General features: G+C 38.1%; 1 long non-coding RNA gene across 5 annotated transcripts in view; it reads left to right on the top strand.

The window, feature by feature from the left end:
* Window positions 1-21,401, top strand: part of LOC136005165 (uncharacterized) — a 29,341-nt gene that overhangs the window by 4,475 nt on the left and 3,465 nt on the right. For all 5 annotated transcript variants that reach the window (XR_010608692.1, XR_010608693.1, XR_010608691.1 and 2 more), the window contains exon 3: window positions 15,659-15,794. This is a non-coding gene — a long non-coding RNA (uncharacterized LOC136005165). The remainder of the gene's footprint in view (window positions 1-15,658; window positions 15,795-21,401) is intronic.

The following is a 21,401-nucleotide window of genomic DNA, read 5'->3' as shown; positions in this document are numbered from 1 at the left end:
ATATACAAAACAGAAATGCTAATTCAGGTAGCCATGCGTGTTGTCATGTGGCCAACCTCTTTCATTGGTGTATTGAGCAGAGATCTTCACAGAGTTTCCTGCAATATTCCCAGGTACCTATTGTGGCTTGATTAAGCTAATTGAGAGCCTTGCTAGTAATTTACTGCTATTAATATACATAAATTTAACAAATCCTCTTTTAGCTTATCACATATGTGAAAAATTACACAGCTCTGACCAAACTCAGAACTAAACTGTTTCCCCAGGCTGAGCTAAGGCATCACTGAGTCTTGAAACACTGGTTTAACATAACCTTTTGGCCTATCAAAGTCATATTTACTTTTCCAATACACATAGTGGAAAGACTTAATTGACTAGAAAGGGCTCTGAAACAAATACACTGAGAGGAAAATCAGCTTCTCTCTATAACAGAAAGAGGAAGATCTTTCATTTTTAAAGTAGAGGTGCTTGAGCTCTGTTTTCAAGATCTGGGTTTAAATTCCAGTGGGTCATTAAATGAGATTTTTCTGCTGACATGAATTTGCATAGCGGTATTGCAGTGAAATTTCTGGCAACTTGTTTTGCTCCTGCCCTCTTACTACAGAGGCCAGAAAACAGTGTTGTTGCAGAAATACATCCCAGTCCGATTAGCTCAGTTGTTGCAAACATCAGATACACTTGCACAAGACAAGGATTATTTGGATAACTAGAACTTTGCAAGAAATACATCTGTATATCTTCTTGTTTTACTTGCATTTGACCTGTGGCCTTACATGACAGAACTGAATTATCTGGCCATGTTTTCAAGATCATGTAAAACTTGTGGGTAACTGTAGAGGCATTTAATAGTTTCGGTAGACAAACATGCTAGAAGGATGTAGTTGTCAAAAATTAAGATGTCTAGGATAGCTTTTGAAAATAATTGGAGTGTCTCAGGGTCAAAATTATGCAGTGTTACATATGATAGTCGCATTAAGTTTCAACAGTCTAAAGCTTTGAGTGCATAACCTATTCTGTGACAAACTTTTCCAAAAAATAACAAAATAAAAATAAAATAATTTTATTTTATTAAAGCTGCATAAAAAGAACAGTTAAAAGCATTGAAATGTAACATATAAAGTAAGGTATTAATTTGAATAACATCAATTACTGTTGTCGCTTGAAATGGTAGATAGTTTTATAAAGACACTGTCTCTCCTCTGTCAACCAGCAATATTTTACGTGGGACTAAAGATTCAAGTGCATGTCCTGTGTGGAAAAGGAAACACTTGAGTTGGTCCGGAGCTGTTTTAAGACAAAACAAGTGAAGTGCGTACAAAAATGTGGAGAACACAACATATGAAGTTCAGAAATACAGTTTTTGTTTCTGACACATTTTTATGTCTTTTTCTATGGCTGCGTCCTGGGTTCAGCAGTAGCAGTTATTTTTCTCCTTCTTAGTAGCTGGTGCAGTGCTGCTTTTTTTTTTTTTTTTTTTTTTACTTTAGCCTGAGAACAGAGCTGATAACACACCAGTGTGTTTAGTTGTTGCTGAGTAGTGTTTACTCTGATCAAGGACTTTTCAGTCTCATGCTTTGCCAGTGAGGAGGGGCACAGGAAGCCTGGAGGAAGCAGGAACAGGACACCTGACCCAAACTGCCCAAAAGGGTATTTCATACCACAACATGTCATGCCCAGTATATATACTGTTACCTGTAAGGCCCAGATCGCTGTTTGGGTTGGGATGGGTGTTGGTCAGTGGGTGGTGAGCAATTGTATTGTGCATCACTTGTGTTTATTGTTTTCTTTTCCTTTTCCCCTTTTAGTTTTATATTCTCTTCCCTTGTTATTTCTCTTATTGTTTTTGTTACTGATGATAGTAGTAGTGGTTTTGTATCGTACCTTAGTTACTGGACTGTTCTTATTGTAACCCGTGGGATTTAAATTCTTTTGATTCTCTTCCCACCCCTCTGGGGAGGCGGAAGTGAGTGAGCGGCTGTGTGGTTCTGAGTTACTGGCTGGGCTTAAACCATGACAGGCTGAGATGATCATAGCATGAGGCAGTATTGGCTTCTCTGAAACCCAGCAGACTGGTGCTCGGGTTCTCTAGGCCAACTAGTCAATACCCGCAGGTTTGGTCATGACTGCTTTATGCTAAATAACACTGGTAATGCGTCCAAATCCCTTTGGTTACATGCAGCTGGGAAGATAAATGAGTCCTATATAATTACAGATCAACTGCAGAATAATAATTTTAGTTTAAGCGTGTTTTTAATGTTCCCTTTATTGTAATGTGTTTCGAGCAAAGCTGGAAGATGTAAATACAACATTGGGATGTTATTTCTAAATTGATATAGTTAGGAGCTGGTCTGATTAGTGCTATTAATGTCCGCGTGTTCCAGAGAAGGGAGGGCTGTTTATTCAGCTGGCTTCACATGTATTTTCTTAATTTGAAGCTGTGTGAATATATTTTATATTTTCTGAATATATCTGTGACATTCTACCTTAATGGTGACAGCATATCATACCACACTGTGTTCCTGTCTTACTCTATCTACACTAGTGTCTAATGAACACTTCTGCACAAAGACTGTTGTACATAGTGCATCTGAGTGAGTTCCTGTCTGACTGAGATGCTTTTCACTCAGCTTTTTACGTCTGCAGTTTATGGAAATTTCTCTCCTGTTACATTGTGGCCAGGTTGCAGCTAACCCTGTGCCTATTCTTAGGGTCAGAGGAAGAATGCAAGACACTTCTCTACATCTGTCCAGCAGGAAAGCATTTTTGCCAGCTTGAAGCAAAGGGTCTGTTACACAGTAGGAAGCACTAAGTTCTTTAGAGCAAGCAAGGTGACGTCTGGCTGCGCATGATCGCTTGTAGGAGTTTCAAACCCTTTGCCACAGCAGTTTACGTCTTTGCATGCAGCATTAGTAATACGCTGTAGAAGTACAGTCCTTTAGATGTTGAGACATATTTTGTACATTCTTTTGTATTAAGTTCCTTATCTGCTGAGTTTCTTCTGCAGGTTGTGCAACTTTTAATTTTTCACTGGCTTAGTCAACCTCCTTCTCATACAGCCTGGTATTTCAGCCTTACCAATCAGATGGAGACTGTCTTTGCTCTATTAGCTTGGTTTGTGCTTACCTTTTTCCGTATCTACTTCCTGTCATCTCTGAGATTAACTTAGAATATTCTTTTCCCTTGGTAGCCCTTTCCAGTTTTCTCCACTACCTTTATAGGTTGCTCATGCTGTGCTTTTCCTTTTATAATTTTTTTTTCTTGTTTAGAAGAACCCATTGATAATACAGGATTAGACTCTGCTGGAAACAGTAATATGTTAATTCTGGCTGAAGTATTGGCTGCCTACATCTCTCATTGGTTCCTCAGGAAATAATAGAGATAAATACTGATATATATAGTTATTCTGTTGAGAAGCCCACAGTTTTGCAAAACACTTAAGAATGTGCTTGATGTGAAAAATATATTCATTCAGTTGAAAGCAACAAGGTGCTTCTGTTCTTAAAGCACTTAAGCATAAGCTTACCAGGAATGTAGACTAGATAATAGCAGTAAGAGGGTTGCTTTGTATTTAAACCAGCAGATAAAAGTGGCCTTTTAAAAAATGGAAGATCCTTTTAGAAGGAATAAAAAGAATCACAGGCAACAGTCAGCTTCTTTTAAGGTGGATCTTGACAAGATGGCAAATGTTTGGGTGTTTCTGAAGCAAACAAGGCAATCGTGGAGTTTTGTTCTTTATTTACATTTAAGCCAAAGTTAGCAAGTTTGCTGCTTTGAAAAGGAAAGTTACTTTCTTAAATAGTTCTTTATTGACTCTGGTTGGCATACTGCTGTGTTCTGAAGTGCAGTAACAAAAATGATGAAAAAAAAAAAAAAGGTTGCTCGGGGTAGTAAACTTATGCAATAGCTGAGGTTTAGTTTCTGTCCCTGTTTGACTGTGGAGGCAAATTGTACCTGTTTGGCTGGCATGGTTTACTTTATTATCCATACAGGATAAGGTGATAACTCTTCCCTCTCACAGTTATGCATGGCATAAGAGCCCAGAAGAATTAACCTATTGGTAGCTCCTCAAATAAGCATCCATACAGGTTCGGGACTGAACGTAAAGTTTCTCATGGTTCAGAGTTTAATGTTACAAGGGAATAAAATACTTCCCACTAAATGATGGTGAAAACACAGTGGGGGGTATTTTGTTCAGGGAATACAAGCTATTGTCCTACTCTTGTCCAGAAGGCAACATACATCAAACAGAAGATGTCTGCCTTACATTCTAGCTAAATCAATGTTATTTCTTCTAGAATACTGCTGTTTCCGTTCCTAGAGATAAAAAAAACATAGCTCAATGTCAGTAGATAATTCCTTCTCTTGGGCTTTCTGTCCTTGACCAGTAGAAGTTTTTATTTTTCTTAGAAAAGGAAGACTTTCTTTATCCCTGGAAGATTAAATTGCCTTGCTGGCACATCTGGCTCACTGAGGAAACAAAGGAGGAAGAGCAGATAGAGAAGAAACAGAAAAGAAAATAATTCAAGAGTATCTTTATAGTTTCTGTTGTTAGGGTGTCAATTACTATCATATATCACCTATATCGCAAACTTGTCATACCTTGGGGTATTTATGCCTTTTTTTTTTTTTTCCCTTCACCTACAACTCATACAAGATATATTAATTATCCATAGGAAATCTTTTTTGCTACTGGATTCGTCTTTAAAATGTAGCCATAGTGCTCAAAGGGATTTATTTTTTTCATCCAGTTCAGAAGGATGAATATGAAAAGATCAAAGCTTTTTTAATCCAATTGTGCATTCCATGGGAATAATTGCAGAAATTAGTGCCCTTTTCAGCTTTTTAGGTTGGCACTGCTCTGTTTTAAATGCTGTTACCTCACACTACAGACTCGCTAAGAATGATAGATGAAACAGTGTATTCTATAACTGTGGGCTCTGATTTAACACTGCAACACTCCTTTTGATGAGTGCAGAGTGCATGCAGTTACTGTAAACATGGATTTTCCAAACTGGTCTATGGGAGTAGAAAGAAGGTTAATGAACTGAGAAAAAACAAAATTTCTTCTCTAATTGACAGAAAGGTCTGCAGGGAGTCAGCCAGGCTGCACACAGGTGAGCACAGAGTGGGCAGGGAAAAAGCGAAGGAGAGCAGGTTTCAGCAGAGTTCAGTGTAATGCTAGAAACACTTTCTCCGTTGTGGCTTGCAGAGTCGGTAGCCTGGCTTAGCAGAATGTTTCAAGTTTGCTTGGACCCCACATCGATGTGAGCAGCCATGGGATGTGAAAAGTGCTGTCTCACCACTGATGTCTGTGAGAGAAACTACAAATTTCCTAGGATTTAAAATACAGTTTCTGGATGATTCTTTGGGTGATCTTTAAAGTTACCAACATGTTTTTATTTACCCTGGGTTTGTTCATTCTTTGATGCGGTTGTGCTATAGGAAGCATGCCCAATATCTTTAAGGTATTTGATATGATGAGAAAGATTAGAAATCACAGTGAATCAGACTAAATTACATAAAAACACCTTATTCAGGAAAGGTGAAAAAAAATGTTTCTGTATGTTGGAAGACTTATGCATATGATGTAATCTAGAAAACTGATAGTCTCTATGGATAAGTGCACAAAGAAAATGAAGAGAAATCCTTGCCTTTTATAAATGTCAAGGTATATTTACACATCGCTTTATGTAAGACTCCTGATAAATGTTTCAACTTCTTTCTGTTTCTTCTGCATCTTAACTGTCAATCCCCCTTTTCCATCAGCTCCTGTTTTATGTATCATTTGCCAGTTTTACCTGCTTTCCCAGATCTATTTAGATTTTCTTTTGTCTTTTGATATCTGTTTCACCATGACTACTGCATCCTTCTAATTTCCTACACTTTTTGCATTCACTGGCAATTGACAGCATTGCTAATTTATTTTCACTCTCATAATAGTGTTTTAATACAGTTACAGTGTCTAGTCCTTTGTCTGCTGAAATTCCCACCAGTCAGTTTTCCAGTGAGTAGATATGCAGGATTTCCTCTGGTGTCTCTTGCTGTCCAGGCCTCCAGCTAACAGAGCCACAGCTGGCTCAGCTGTCCTGAAAACTGAAATTGCCATATGCTTCCTTTTCCTTGACTATCCTGCTGCACGTCTACTACATTTAAGTTTTCTTGTTTTATTATAGCATTTCTGTAAGAGTGTTTGTCTTCACCGAGGCAGCTTTCCAGCCATAAGCACATGTTAATTATTTCTAAAATGCACACATGCATGTTTCAGCAGTACTGGACCATCATTACTCAGTAGGACTGTTACTTTAACCGTGGACGTACTGGATCCTTTTGAACAAAATTTTGCTGGATTGGACCGCATTAAAGATTGGACAAATGTCTAGGTGTTTCTGTCTTTCCCAAATTTATTTAGGTATTTATAAGAAAAAAAGATTTTTGTCTCTTAGTGTCTTTTACATGGGCTATTGGTGATCTGACCCTAATTGTCTGGGAGCTATAGAAAAAGAAATTCTCAAAGCAAACAAAACATCAGTTACAGCCTTATAAGCTTCTCTGGGGCATAGCTGTTTCCTCTAACTCACCAAACATGTTGTTTTGGGGAACAAAAAATGTATTTGTTCTCTGTGGCACTTCATGATTTGGCTTCCTTTAAACAGCCAGTTAAGAACTAGTTGTTTTTGATAGTGATAGCTGATGCTGCAATCTGAGTGAAGTATCTGTCTGTGGTTTTAAGATTTGTGACATAAATTATAGCATGGATAACTTTTCTGTTGTATGTTAAACAACTTCACTCATCTGCTTCACAAGGCACTTAAGTCTATACTGATAATTTAAAGCCATTGATATCATAATGAAGTCCTCATCTGTTCTTACTTTCATGGCTTGCAATTACGTTTTGTATTTCTTCATTGTTATTGTGTAGTCCTTATATTGCATGTTCTTCACCATAATATCCCCGAGTTACTTTTGCTCACAGGACCAACAGTTGCAGCTCCTTATCTTTTTAGATTTACTACACAAACACAAACAAGAGAATTGTACAGATGAAGCTATGTGCATATGAAAGCATAGTGAGATCTGCAGAGGCCTAGTTAAAAGTCCTACTAGCTACATGCACATTTTACAAAGATTTCATAGCACCTCATGATTTTGTGTGAGCATCATGCACATGCAGTGCTCAGGAATTGCATGGAGAAGGTAAGTTTAGTTATTACTTGCCATAAAATATCGCTGAGCTACTAGAAAAAGGAAAATTAATCAGTTTTAGTATCATCTCTCTTCCCTTAAATAATATTATAGTAATTAAATTTTAATATGTAAGGTCTTTGCAGGTCATTAGTGGTATAACTCTGCATATATGTGCCTGCTTCAGAAAACAATTCAGTCTATAATCTCATAATGTTGAATTCTACCTGGCAGTTTTATTTGAACTTAATTTCTTTTTCTTCTAATGCTGTTAACCTGAGAGTTATGAGGCAGGCATCAGCTGACAGCACCAGGGGAAGGATAGGTATTGGCAATGGCATAAAAGCAGAAGGGAAAGAAAAAAGAACAGCTATTGTAGCATTTATCAGTATTCTATTAATAGCCTGCTCAGACACAACTCTGGAATAAAATAGACATTCATACTGCAATTTCTTTCAAAGGTTGAAGCTATTCATCTGCATGGTTACAAGACAAAAGTCTAAACCTTCCTGATATTATAGCTGTTTTATTGTATTGTTATAATGACAAGAAACACCTTAAAAAAAACATTGCCTTAGGTGTAATATTCCTCCCCATTTCCTTTGGAGGGAATGCAGGTACCGCCAGCCATTCTTCCTAGAGTGCTTTTTAAAATAGTGTCTTTACATGTGAAAACAAAACTATCTGTAGCCAAATATCCAAGCAGGTGAATGGGGCAAAAGGCTTTTAGTTTAGGTTTTGATCGACCATCCATTGAAGTGTACAGGAAGGCTCTTGTTTTCCATGGGGTTTTTATCATTTCATTGAAGGAATATGATTTCACGGTGTGTAAACAGGTAGAGAGGTGCTCTACAAGAGCTCTTTCTTTTTTCAGTGAGGATTTTTAGGGGAGGTCTGTTTAGATCCTGGTTTAAATTCCAACCGTCTAGTTTGAGTAACTAAGACACCTGGATTAGGAGCCTGGGAGCACTCTTTTGTGGAGACTTGGCCACTGCATGTGTCTCACTCTTTCCTCTTGATATTGCAGCTTTTCTTGGGCAGCTACTTTCCTAAATTAGGGACCTCACCAAAATGCTGTCTGTGAGGGAAATAACATCGGGCATTGGTCATTATAGAGTTATACTGGTAAACTTGTGAACCCCAAGTCAGGGAAAAAAAACAATAAAACCTACACAAATAAATGGGTCAGGCACTTACTGCTTGACTTTAGCAGATCTGTGACTTATTGCTACTTCTTTTTGACAGAGGCATTGCACTCACAAACTTAAATAAAGTAAACCAATTTTTTTTCAAGTTCATGTGCTTTGGATTTTGTCCAAGATCTTATTTAAAAGAGCTCATTTCCTCCATTGGTACAATGTGATTGTTAAGCAGGAAGAAAGAAATTCAGTGAATGGTACAGGTTGTCGAAGATGGCATTTCAAAATGTCCAAAAATACTCCTCAAAATCGACTGTAGTTATCCAACAGTTTCTTCAAGAAAAATTGAGACTTTAAAAAAAATTAAATGCTTTTCATGTACTCAAATATTTAATTTTGTGTTAGTGAATGCAGTCAGTCAGTGTGGCTTGTTTCAAGATGTGTAGGGAGGATAAAAAATGAAAAAAACCCACAAACCCCGCAACATTTTGAATTGCCATAATGAGCTGTTGTTTTATTCTGCTTGAGAAAGTAAGCTAGAATATTTTACTGAGAAATGCTGTGTTTTCTTACAAATATTTAAACTAGTCAATTTGTTCTTTTGAGAAGTCCTTTATTCTGAAATTAAACTGTGATTTAATTTTCAGTTGTAATATTTTATTATTGCAGAAGAGAGACAGTTAACTGGGATCTTTGATAAAACCTATTTAGGCAAAATACTAGGAACATCGAAGTGGGTTCAGATTACATTAGAAAGCACTTGTCATGTTCAAGATTATTGTCAGAGAAAGGAAGATGAAAAAATAAGTAATACGATATCACTGTTCCCAGTTGTGAGCTTCAGATGTTGTTATTCTGTATTTTACATCATTTGTTTTCTATAGTCAGTCATGTATGTTTAGATTTATGGAAGCTGAATGAGAACGTTTGAAGAAAATACTGCCTTAAGGTGGAGTGGTATTCAATGCTTAAAGTTAAGGATGATAATTGCATTGTATACTTAAGGACAAGTAGTATTTGGTAACTGTAATAGTTACACTAATGTCTTCTAGGTTTTGCTGTTCGAGCTAGTCAGCCATTGAAGGGAAATATTTTTGTGTGCACGTTTCTGTTGTCTGTCTTGTGTCAGAAAATGCATGTAAAATGCTACCAAGTCTGACACCTACTTTGTCTCCAGTGTTTTTTGTGTGTAAATGATTACCTGGCTGCATGGAAATAGGAGAAATGTCTTCTGCTACAAACAAAACTTCCAGCTTTCTGAAGGGTATTATCATTTGAAGTCAATGGAAGGGAATATTACTGGGCTTGTTTTATGTGTGATGAACAGGCATGAGAAAGTCTGAGAAATGAACTTAGCTGTCCTCTTTTGATGGAAGTTTCTGGCAAGTAAAATGCACAGATGAAATGAAATTAACCTCACTGCCCCATGATTCACATCTGTGGGATTTTTGCCATAAAAATCCAGCTTTACAGACAAAGTTGAGGTTTCCACTCTCTCAAAGTCCTAAGAGCAACCTTTTGTCTCTTTGATAGCCAAAGTAAAAAGAGACACTGTTCTAATTATGAAAGAAGAACTTAAAATTTAACATGAAAAAAGTGAAACAGAAGCCTACTTACAAGAGACTGAGCTTTGCAGAATGCACTTTTGTATTGCAGTATTTTAGAAAAAAATTCCTCACTAAAGATTTTTTGAAAGAGGAGCGTAAGAAGATAATTTCCTTTTTTGACGTGCATTACCTTTGTGAAGTTACTGGGCTGTTGACAGGTACAACAAGACGTGCTACGCTTACATGCTATTAGTGCAGTAGGCTTTGAAAGATGTCTAATTCATTGGCATATCTGACAATTTAGGGTATTAGTTAACAGTAAGACTCTGTAAATAGAGTGAAGTTTAGCTACAACTGCTGACATGAGCTTCAGTCAACATCTGCAGTACAGGGCTGAACTATACTCAACAAATAATGCCGTTTTATGCTACAGAGATGGAAGTTGGCATTATACAGTGTGTATGGTTCAGTCTGAGAGCAATGGTAATTGCAATATATTGAAGTTTTGCATTGTAATAAAAATAGACACCATTAGTGGATACCATTTATGTCATTAGTATTTAGTGGTTGTGTGTTACAGCTTTTTTAGTGCTCATAAAACTGTCTCTGCTTGCAGATATGTGACAGCACTGATGTAAATTTAAATGTTTAGAAATCCATAAGACATAAAATATAGATAGTAAATAGGGGCATAACATTATAGACAGAACCTTAATAATTTGGCACACAAATGTTTATATATTTGCATGTCTAGTGCAGAGATTAGCATGATGATGATCAAGTTTATACTACAGAAGAATTTGATTAAACAGAGAATAACAAATAAGGTGAAACTGAAGCACATCATGCAAAAGCAGCACAGAATTCTTTTGGTTCTCCAAAAGGGAATTTTGTGATGTTGGAAGATACATCTTTTCCATACATCTGGTGAGATATTGATTTTTCTTTTTATAGACTTTTACTAGTTACAACACCTGTTCTACTAACTAGTATTACAGTTGTTCTTAGGAAATGATTATGTTAATTAACCAATAAAAAAGAAAATAAGGTTGTTAGGGAACCCATAGAGATTGGCTGGCACTTCTTTAACAGTAATGGAGCCAGCCAGCACAGGGAAGGTCATGTAATGTCTAAACCAAAACAGCAATATATTGTGAATTTGGAGGCTGGTGTGAGGACAGTGAAGCAGCTGGCTAAGGAAACATGTCTTTGGAGGATGTGGTGGGAAGAAGTCCGGGAATACAGCACAGTAGCATTTCCCTAAATACCAAGTGTTATACGTGGTATATACCAAGCATGCAAGCATCTCTTGGAAACCTGTTTTTGTTTTTTTTTTTTAAATTTTGATTTGAGGAATGTCACTTGGATTCTGCTGGCAGTTACTCTAGGATCTTTAAGAAGTTCCCATCAGGGTTGATTTTCCTCTAAGAGACTACCTACTGTGCTTTGCTTTCCCTGGTGTCTGTGCCCATGATGGATTTGAAGTAAGAGTTTCTGAGACTTGGCTTCTGCACACCCCATCCCTATCTTTTTCAGCTTGACCCTTACATCCTGGAAACACCCTGGAGGTTTGTCTCAGAGCTCTCTGAGGAGCTGGAAATCAAACTGCACAAAAGTAAGGGAGAACACAGTCATTAGGAGTGAAGTGACAGGAAGCAACGTTAGAGAATGAATCTTTCCAATTAATTTTCCTTTCAGAGCCATTTTTTCAACATTTTTAATTCTAAGTATGTATGGATGCTTTGACAACAGTAGTTGTGTCTTTCAGAAGAAAAAAAAAAAAACCCTTTGTTAAACCTTCAGAATCTCTTGACTAAACAAGGATATTACCCTGGCTGGTTTGGATACTTGGAGTCAGCTGGGAAAGACGAAAGTGGGAATGTACATGTGCAGAAAGCTTTGTGGCTTATGTTAATAGTTGTTAAGATCATAAAATGAGAAGCTTTTCAGGAACTGAAGTAATAAGCAGAAGTGAAACATACGCTTTCTGTACAGGGAATGTAAATAAATCTTTCTGCAGCTCCTAGTATTTCTTACCATCTAACTAGGGAAAGTGTTAAACTAGAAATCTTATTGTTCCTTTACAAAACGTAGTTTTGCCTGTTTATCCTTTCAGAACAGACTAAAATGTAAATCTGTAAAATGCTTTCCATCTTCAAAGCAGCTATTTATATTCTAAATTCTGAAATCTTTAGGAAACTTTTGGTTTTATTTCTGTTTGTGGGATTCAGTGTCACTTAGCACATCGAATACTGGTGGCTTTGAATGTGTGGCATGGCACAAAGCGGTAACTTGGCAGTTAGTAGCATGCTACCCTGCTGAGAGACAGTTCTAAAGGAAAAGTGATTTTTATGCTGGGGTTTGGGCTGATTTTAGAACGAGGGTAAATATTAATGACCATAAAAAAGCCTTCTAATTCCTCTGTACATCACTAAATTGCTTGTTACCTTATTTATCCAAGTAACAGCTACCTCAGAGCAGAGGCTGCTTTCTGAAGCCATTCTCTACATATAATTGTACTAAAGCCATTAAGGGACTGAAATTGTGATGCAGGTGAACAGCTAAGTTTTGCAGTAGAGTGTGTTAGACTTGACTAGTCTGTGCACACTTAACCAAAAGCATATGTAAGGGAAGAGGAGTATTAGAGTGATTTAAGAGAAGTGGACTCTCTAGAACCTGTTGTCATGAGGTAGAAAGAAGACTGCCTTTTTCCAGCAAAACCTGTCAGTCTGAGGAAACACCATACTTAAGATATTTGTATTGGATTTATTGTAGTAACTATTTAGTTACTGTAAAGCCTGATACTAAATCTGAGTATAGCATATTCCCCTATTTAGACAAGCAGATGCAATGGTTTGAGCTGGAAGTGAATGTTGAAATGGTGGTAATTGAAAATACCTGTAGAACTATGTAAAGCAAATTTTCTTATTCTTGATAATGTGTTTCCTCTACCTGCATTTTCTTAATCTATTTTTTAAGATAACTTTTGTTCTGTCTGCTTGGTGTCCAGTTGCTCTCTTGTACGTCCTCGTATCTTTCAGGTTTATCATCCCAGATTCTTATGGGGCATTCAGCCTTATTAGGTTACCCAGATTACTGCAGGTCACACCCGACATGCATTAGTGGGATTTAATAGGAAAGCTTGTCCGGTGTAGGCTTTGCTGTTCTGATTGCTTGTTATTGCTTTCATAAGAAGCACAGGAGATTATTGAAAGATATATATTTATAAAGTATATAGTGCAGTACACCTACACACCAGGTTTATGCCAAATTAGGTCTTGAGCCTGAATGGATTCAGGTGCTTGCTGCAGTGTAGATTACAGTCCACTGTGTGACCTCACACATGTAGGTTGGCCTCCTCCTGGCTTATTTAATCCATCTGCAAAATTGAGAAAAACAAGTGTCTCTGTGAAAAAAGAGCCATGCATCTGGGCCCAACTGTTCTGGGTAAATAAATTGCAGAAATGGCAGTGGCTCAACTGAAGGGATAATAAAGTGGAAATGTAAGTCCCTTTGTCTGTTATACACATTTATCATTAACCGAGTGGTATACTGTGTTTACATTTATCTGGTGTGTTTAGTCTCACTGGACCTCCAGCAGAACAGATGTGGGGTCATCATCTTTTCCTGTAATTCAGTACACGAGAAGCACTGTGTGTTTATTCTTTTTGGAGAGTACACAGGCAGCAGGCTTTAGTGACTTGTGAATGAATCAATAAGGCATGTTCCTGTAAGTCTCTGAATTGTCTCATTAAGAATGGAATTGGGCAGCTGAAGATCAATTTTCATGGCATATCAGAGGTTTTTTAGCAGTCCTTTATTTAGACTGGATTTTTTGAGTCGTAGAACTTCCTCAAAAATATTAAACAGGATTTAAACTACCAAAAAAAAATTACAAATAGTTTAAAATGTCCTTTAAAACACTTCTGTGAACTCAGTATCACATGATGCCTGATTTTTAGCAATCCACACAATTGACTAAATCAGTGGAAAGCTGCTAAGCATCCACAGCTGAGGAATATGGCTTATGTTGTAGCTGACATGATGTTGGTTGAGAGATACTTGGAAGGAAAAGTGTTCACAAATGTTACTGTTGTCTGAGTATATAACAGAGACTTGTGTCTTTGTATATCATAATTGCTTGCAGCAGCTTTTTACAGTTGAGATATGTGAAGTAATTAAATCCTGCTCGAGATGCAGTCATGCTTTAGAATCATCTGAAGTAATCATTATAGTACAGGTGTGGAATAGGCTTAAGTTTTGGCAGATAGGTGTTTTAAATCTGTGTATTTTTGCTTTGTCACTGTGTGGCTGTGAAGTTCTGAAGAAAGTCCACTTTACAGATGTGGTTCATTTGAAAATTCTTTCTCTGCGTAGCACATACAGGTTTAATTGAGTGTGGTAGTACAGCTGGACAGTATGCTTTTACAGTATAATTTGCTTATGGATAATAAAATGTTCTTCCTGGAACTTGTGCTTTTAGTACATACACGTGCCTTGCTAGCATCTTGAACCAGTTTTGGTTTCATGGACAGACTGGGAACAGAAAAGGGCAGTGCTGCCTGTGCAGTTCTTAATTTTTTTAACAGGCTCATTAAGTACAAATTTGTATTTCCAAGTCCTGAGGGAGCTGGGGAAACATAGATGAGCCACAGTGCTGAGCCTTGACAAAAATCAGCTGAATCCAAATTCAAAGCGGCATCAACGGTAACATTTAGAAGCACAGAGATTTAAGAATTGATAAATTGCCAAGCATTACTTTCTACATAGATAACGTTGTAAGATGTTGGCTATCAATAAGTCGCTACATACTTCAAAACAAGTCTAGACCAGATGTGTTATCATACTATACATCATTACCTGTTGGATATACTTAGTTTTGGCTTGCATCTACATACCTGCAGAAGATGACTGTGCTCTCCAGTAATGCTCTTGAGAGGCAGTTACATTAATTTTCTAGTAATTACTGTAAGAATTGATTTGTGTTACCTTCATATAAAGAATTTATGAATCAGTCATTGCTTGGTGCAAACGTGAATCTTGAGACTGTGCTGTTCCCTCCTTAGGGTACCTGAAAGACATCCTTCTTAGTTGACTATAGAAGTGTGTAGAGCTAGGTTTATTCCAGAAGGATGCCCGTGAATGCTATGTAGGCAGAATTAAAATTGTGGTGCAGTAATAGATGCTGGTGGTACAGTGCCTTAGTGAGTGGTCCGTAGTTCAACATTCTGTTACACAGTCATGATTTGTGATACAGCTTCAGCATTGTTGTCTCACATGGCTTCAATAGTCACAAACTTAAGGATGAGTGAGAGTTGCAGGATCTTAGAGGTGCAGAGCTTAATGAGAGGTGGACTTTTCTCTCAGTGGAAATCTCTCCATTCTCAGTGGTGTATCTATTTTTGCAGGATCTCTTACAAGCCAGGAGTAGGAGGCAGTTGTATGCTTTCTGTCTAGAACAGAGCATTCCTTAGTTGGAGTGAACATCAGCAGATGATTCTGAGGAGCTATCCTAACCAGGGTTTTGATACTGTCTTTGATGTTCAGAGGAGAGTGCAGCTTTAGCTATATAGAATTCTCTGAAAAAATGAATAATGTAATAGCTGTAATTAAGGGTCTGTCACACAAGAGAGTAAGAAGAGTAAGACACTGATCATTATTCATTATCATGTTTATAGGCGAGGTTATACAGCACTTACTGGGGACAAACCAATAGCTATCACTCTGAGGCACTATTTTTGCACTCACTAAAGGTGAATTGGTGTACCATATTTATTTTGGTTTCTACAGGATCCATTGCAAAGAAGGCCCAGAAATGGAAGTCTGTCCTTTCTTAATCAAGAAAGTACCTCTTCAAGTCAGCAAGTGGTTTGGTTGAATGAGGGCAGTGAAACTAGTCCGTGGTAAAAATATTTTAAGAAGAAAGGTAAGTGGTATTTTTCTTTAAAAACTTGAATGTGGTTAAATGAGAGGCAATGGAAAATGTGGTAAGCATGTTACCCTAAAATTAGACCCATCCCTCACAGCTGTAGGCAAGTGCTCTCAGAGTTAAATTAGTTTCCCTGTGCATGCCCCAGGATGATCTGCTCAGGGGGAACATAGGACACGTCTTTGATTCTGGAGTTTGATGAATACTTTGTGGTTAAAAGGGTACCCAAAGCTGTGGACGTGTGCATGCAACTGCGTGTGTGTTTCTGAATGGTAGCATGGCTCATACCATTGAGTCCAGCTCAGGTCGTAGAGTACCAGCACCCCATGGGACCAAAACATGGACAGCCAAAGCACTGTGTAGCCCAGGGAGGTGAAAGTTGGTGAGGGGGAGTGACAGCATGACAAGCTCAACTGAGATGTGTTTTTAAGTGTGGGGTAGATAATGCTAGTGTAAACTGCTGAGCGAGATGATGGATTTTCCATTTACATGTATTCCAGAAAGAGGGGTTTTAGTCAAATAGGCTATGGGAATTGATACAGAAATAAAAATCCGATGTAGGAGGTCAGACCAGAATGTCTTATGGCCCTGTTAAATCTTAACATTTTCAAAAATGTTAAAATGAAACCTCTCTGTGTGACAGTTTGAAACACACATCTCAGTGGACTTGGGAACATCCCAAGTGGCATTTAGGTTTCAAATGGGAATGTAATGTTTGCATGAACCCCTGTTGCATGCTTGAGAACAAACTATCCTTACTGGCCTTAGAATCCTCGCTTGTGTAATGGAGATATCAAAAGAGTGGACATGAGCATTTAAAATGATAAATGTGTTGTGGATGGAAAGGAGAGTCAGTGAATATTAAAAAATATCAGACTGCCATAGAGGGGTGATGCTGTCTTTCAGCTTCAGTTCCACAGATATGCATTTGAAGTCCTCACGTAAATCTACTGAAGTGAGGGGCTGAGGCATGTCCACTGAATTTGGTGGAGTCCTTTTGAAGAATCGGGGTAAGTGATTCTTCGTGGACTGGAATAGAGAAACATGCTACTGACAATATGTCCGTCTTTTCCATATGAGGCTCTTTTGCAAGCCATGATAAAATTTGAACCATAAAGGAAACTACATAATAAGAACTTGGTAAAGACAAAGTCCAGAATGAAAATTCTGACTCTTGTGCTTCCCCTTCCTCAATGAAGCCTCAGGTGGGCTTTGTCTGGGATTAGGAAATATACATTAAAGTGATCCCCCATTAGTGATAAACAGCATTGTGGACCTGGAGGGTGCAATAGGATTAGAGCCTTTACCAAAATTCCTTGGGGTGGAATAATGTCCCTTCTGCCAGGGTAGACACAGTTGCCAAAGCTTGTCCTTTGAGTTGATACTTTGTTAGAACACCCAACCGGCAATGTTGAACTATGCAATGTTACTGTTCTTAGACAGAAGCTTAAGTCAGTAAAAAAAGGATGTATCTTAACTTTCTGTATAGAAAAATAAATCATTTCAGTTTAAGAGATCGTATTACAGTAAAAAAATATTTAGCTGAACCAGACTGCTTTTGCCATTTCATTTCACAGGCACATGGAGTCTCTTAGGCATGTACGGTGTTTTGTGATGGCCTTCTTACTTAGATGGAACACTTGGTTACTTCCCAGCTCTGCCTCACAGATTCACAGGTTGATATGGCTCACAATTATTACAAGAATTACTTGAAGACTATAGCAGTTAAAAATTTTTATGGCTTACTACCATGTTCTAAATACTAAGTGATTCTGACAGATATTCTCCGAGAGATTTGACAGCTGACCTCCAGATTGTGCACTGCATTTGCGCACATATTTAAACTACTAGTAGTTCTAGGAAGCTATAGTTTTTATGAATTCATTATTATTTTATATATGTTCGATTGATGTCTTATAAATTAGATACTTGGGAATAATAATCAGACAAGGCAGGTGAGATTCCTTCAGGATAGTTTGTAATGAGGCTTCGAATTTTAAGCTCATAAATAAATTATTAAGGGTGAAACAAATGCAGAGATACCGAAATAAGCTGTGAAAATGTTAAGTGCTGGTGAACAAACACATAATCTGCTGGGAGATCTGTGTGGTAATGTGCATTTGGCACTAAGTCACATAAGTCAGAACCACAGCAGTGAGCCCCTCTTCTTCAACTATATAATATTTCTTCATGTATCTGCCCCTCACATTCCATTATTATGCTACACCATTGTGTTTGCAGACATTTTGCTTTGCCTGGGAACAGCGTTAATTTAATACACTCAGCTGACCTCAGAGGCACTGAAATGACACGACAGCAGCAGTCCAGAGTGCTGCAGTACATCCTGCTGTTAGCAGAACTGCCAGGGAGACCATGTACTTCTGGACAGTTGTCTGTGAACTCTTTTGGGAAAAGGGGGGAACTGGCTCTTTGACCACACTGTAAGTGATGAGAAGGACACATCTTCTCACTTAGCTATCTTTTGTATTTTCCGTGGAAGACAGGTTTTCCAGTTGCTGTTTTTTTTTTTGTTGTTTCTGGGTTTTTTTTGTTTGTTTGTTTGTTTTTTGGTTTTTTTAAGAGTTAACAGGGTCTCCCTCAGGTAAGAAGGAAAAGAGAACTTGCCCTTCTGTAAGAAAAGATGTAGAAGAGAGGATTCTCTTAGTGTAAGAATTTTCTAGTCTGGGTTTCGTTTTGATCCCCAGAATCCTGCAAAGGTCTTAAGAGACCCAAAAGCCCTGTTTCTTCAGTAAAAATGTCACCATTATTCCAGCCTTTAAAGACAGAGCTAAATCCCAAGGGAACAGTCGATATCTGTACTTTGTCCTCATGGTAGTGGGACTTGCAGAAAACTCAGCAGTTTGTCGGATGCAGGAGGTTAGTTAATGTGAAGAAGCTTAGTGCCTAAGATTAATTTCTTGATATTTCTGTTGGTGGAAGTAAATGATACCCAGAATTCTGAAAGTCTGGCCCTATAACCGTAGTGTTACATGTAAGTGGAGGTGACACAGGCATTCAGATAGGGATTCAGATGTGTCCACTGTGGAATTCTGCCTATAGTCATTTGAGTAGCTTGGTAGGTGTTTTTCCTGTTAGTGTTGAAGCTGAGGGCACTCTTGTTACTTGGGTGGTGGTTTTGGAGGGGAAAAAAGGCTAACCCACCTCAATTTATTTATTTATTTATTTAATTAATTAGAAAATGAGCAAAGAAGTGGTCTCTGGCTTAGGCTTGTACCTAAAATTATATTCCAGAAATGGAATAATGGTTATTGAATGCCCTGAAGGGGTTGCAAACTAGAAATCTAGAAATTTGGCTTAATATGAAGTACAGAAAAAAGACAAATATGCTGCTTTTCTCATGAAAGACCTTGGTTGCTAGGAGGAGAGTGTTCAAGTGTTTGCATGTTTTGCTGGAGTTTTAACAGTGTGGAATAAAAGATAATACCACACCTTTTAAATGATGTTTCCTTAAATGGTGAAACTAAAGTCTAATGAAGAAATTACAGTAATCACTTCTATTATATCACTTAAATCACTTCCACTTCTCTAATTAAAGTGCTGTATTTTTCAAATACAAATCTTCTGCATAGTACATTTTATATATTTTTGATTACTTTTTTATATAATTTTGTAATTAAGAGATTTTGAGATCAATTTGGTATTGAAAACATCAGAAAATTCTGATGCCTCTCCTTAATGGGGTAAGGACAGAGAAGTCACTAGTGTGATTTGCAGCATCCATAGCAAAATTATATTCTTTTTGCTGGTGTTGAGTGGTTACTCCTGTGTATCTGTCAGGAGAGCCATGGATGCAGGAAACAGATCCAGCTTTAGTCATTCTTCACTTTTCCCCTGAGATGCAAGTCCAGCATGGTCTGCTGGAACTGCTGGCAAGTTCCAGTCCATGCAGCCACTGACTCTCTTCTGGGGAACCACATGAAGCAAGGGCTCAGTTCACTAGATGCCTGTTCCTGCTGTTCCATGTGCCTACACAGGCTGGGCTGGGAAGAGGGTCCTGCTCTGCTCTTGACTTTCTTTGTGCTCTCTCCAGCTTTCTTGTGACTCATGTCAGTGTGACAAAAAGCCTTTCCCAGGCTCTGCTTGCTGCCATGTATGTAGAAGTGCTGTGAGGTGGACAAATGGTTTGTAAGGACCCTGCCACTTTGTCAGTTAAGAATTAGGGAAGGCCAGGTTCACATTTGGGGCCCTTTTTTTGCTGTTTTCTTGTCCTGCAAGAAAATAAGTTTTATAAATTACATCAAACATGGTACTTTCTGAAGCTTGTATGCGGACAGAGGTGTTGTTATAATTGAGGAAAATTATCTCTTTAAGAACTGAAAGATTAAATAGGCATTACATACTCATTTAAGCTGTTTGCGGCCTTGCATACCTCTGGTGTGTGTGCATAAAGCTGGGCTCAGGGGAAGTAGGGAACATCCTGCAACTCCCAGAGGTTGCCCAGAAGCACAGATTTGTGATTCTGCATTTGCTCTTGCCTCCATTTAAAATGCTGCTGTTACTGTTGTTGCTGCACATCTTTATTCAAAGCTGCATATCATAAGGTGGAGTAGGGAATAACGTTTATAGTAATTAGTAATCAAAATCAAAGAGGAAACAAAGAAAAGGCCAATAATGCAAGTCAATCATTAAGTGCCAAATATAATTGGTCAGAGGTGTTCCTTCTAAATTAGATGGAGGCAGCATTTTATCGGATTGATACCACCTCAGTGACTCCACTACAGTCTTGGTAGCTTTTGGCTGACAAATGCGAAGAATTGTGGTGGGCCCTATGCTTAATAACACCGAAGAATTTAGTGAATTTGCAGCCCTTGACTATGGTCAGAAATCCATCTAATGCTGGGATTGGCAACATCCAAGGTTGGAATGGATATAAATCACATATATGGCCTGATCAGCTGTGAAGCTATCCTTGTGTATCAGGCACAGGCAGAAGTGCAAAGCTCAACAGCAAACTGAGCTCAGTAGTAAATATTATAGCCGAAAGTAGCACATAGCCTGGTTCTTGGTGAAGTTAATGGGAAGGCTTCCGTTGACTTGATTTGGAGTTTGAGCTGCCTATTACAGATAAGTGCATTGAGTGTTTAGCCCATCTGTTGCCCATCTTTATCTGCATGCCTTACCCAGCCTGATTCATTTAATTACCAGTATAATGTGTTCATGCTACAACTTAACATAATAATATATTCTTACTCGGTATTATTGTGGTGCAGCTGTAAGTCAAATGATGTGTTTTATTTCAAAATACATAGTGGAATAGAGAAAGCGGGTGTAATACAGCAGAGGGGCAACCTCATGCGGGAAATGGCATCTCAGTTGCATTTTCAGAGGCGAATTATATTGAAGGTGTTTTCTGGATCAGAACATCATAATAGCCTGTTAACAGAAGCTGATTGTTTCTTAACTGACTTTTATTAGACCTCACTGTGCAGGAGGAGTCCCTTACTGTAGCAGCTGACTTCTTCATCTGTGGAGATGAATACCTATAGATGAAGCAGACCTTAAAAACTTGCCCCCAGTCCAAAGAAACGTGCTTTGAACTGGGATCCATGTGTCCTGAGTCACAGCCAGAGCAGAGAACCAGAA

The sequence above is a fragment of the Lathamus discolor genome, chromosome Z (genome assembly GCF_037157495.1).
Source record: "Lathamus discolor isolate bLatDis1 chromosome Z, bLatDis1.hap1, whole genome shotgun sequence".
Taxonomy (NCBI): domain Eukaryota; kingdom Metazoa; phylum Chordata; class Aves; order Psittaciformes; family Psittacidae; genus Lathamus; species Lathamus discolor.
This window is presented reverse-complemented; position numbering and strand designations above follow the sequence as displayed.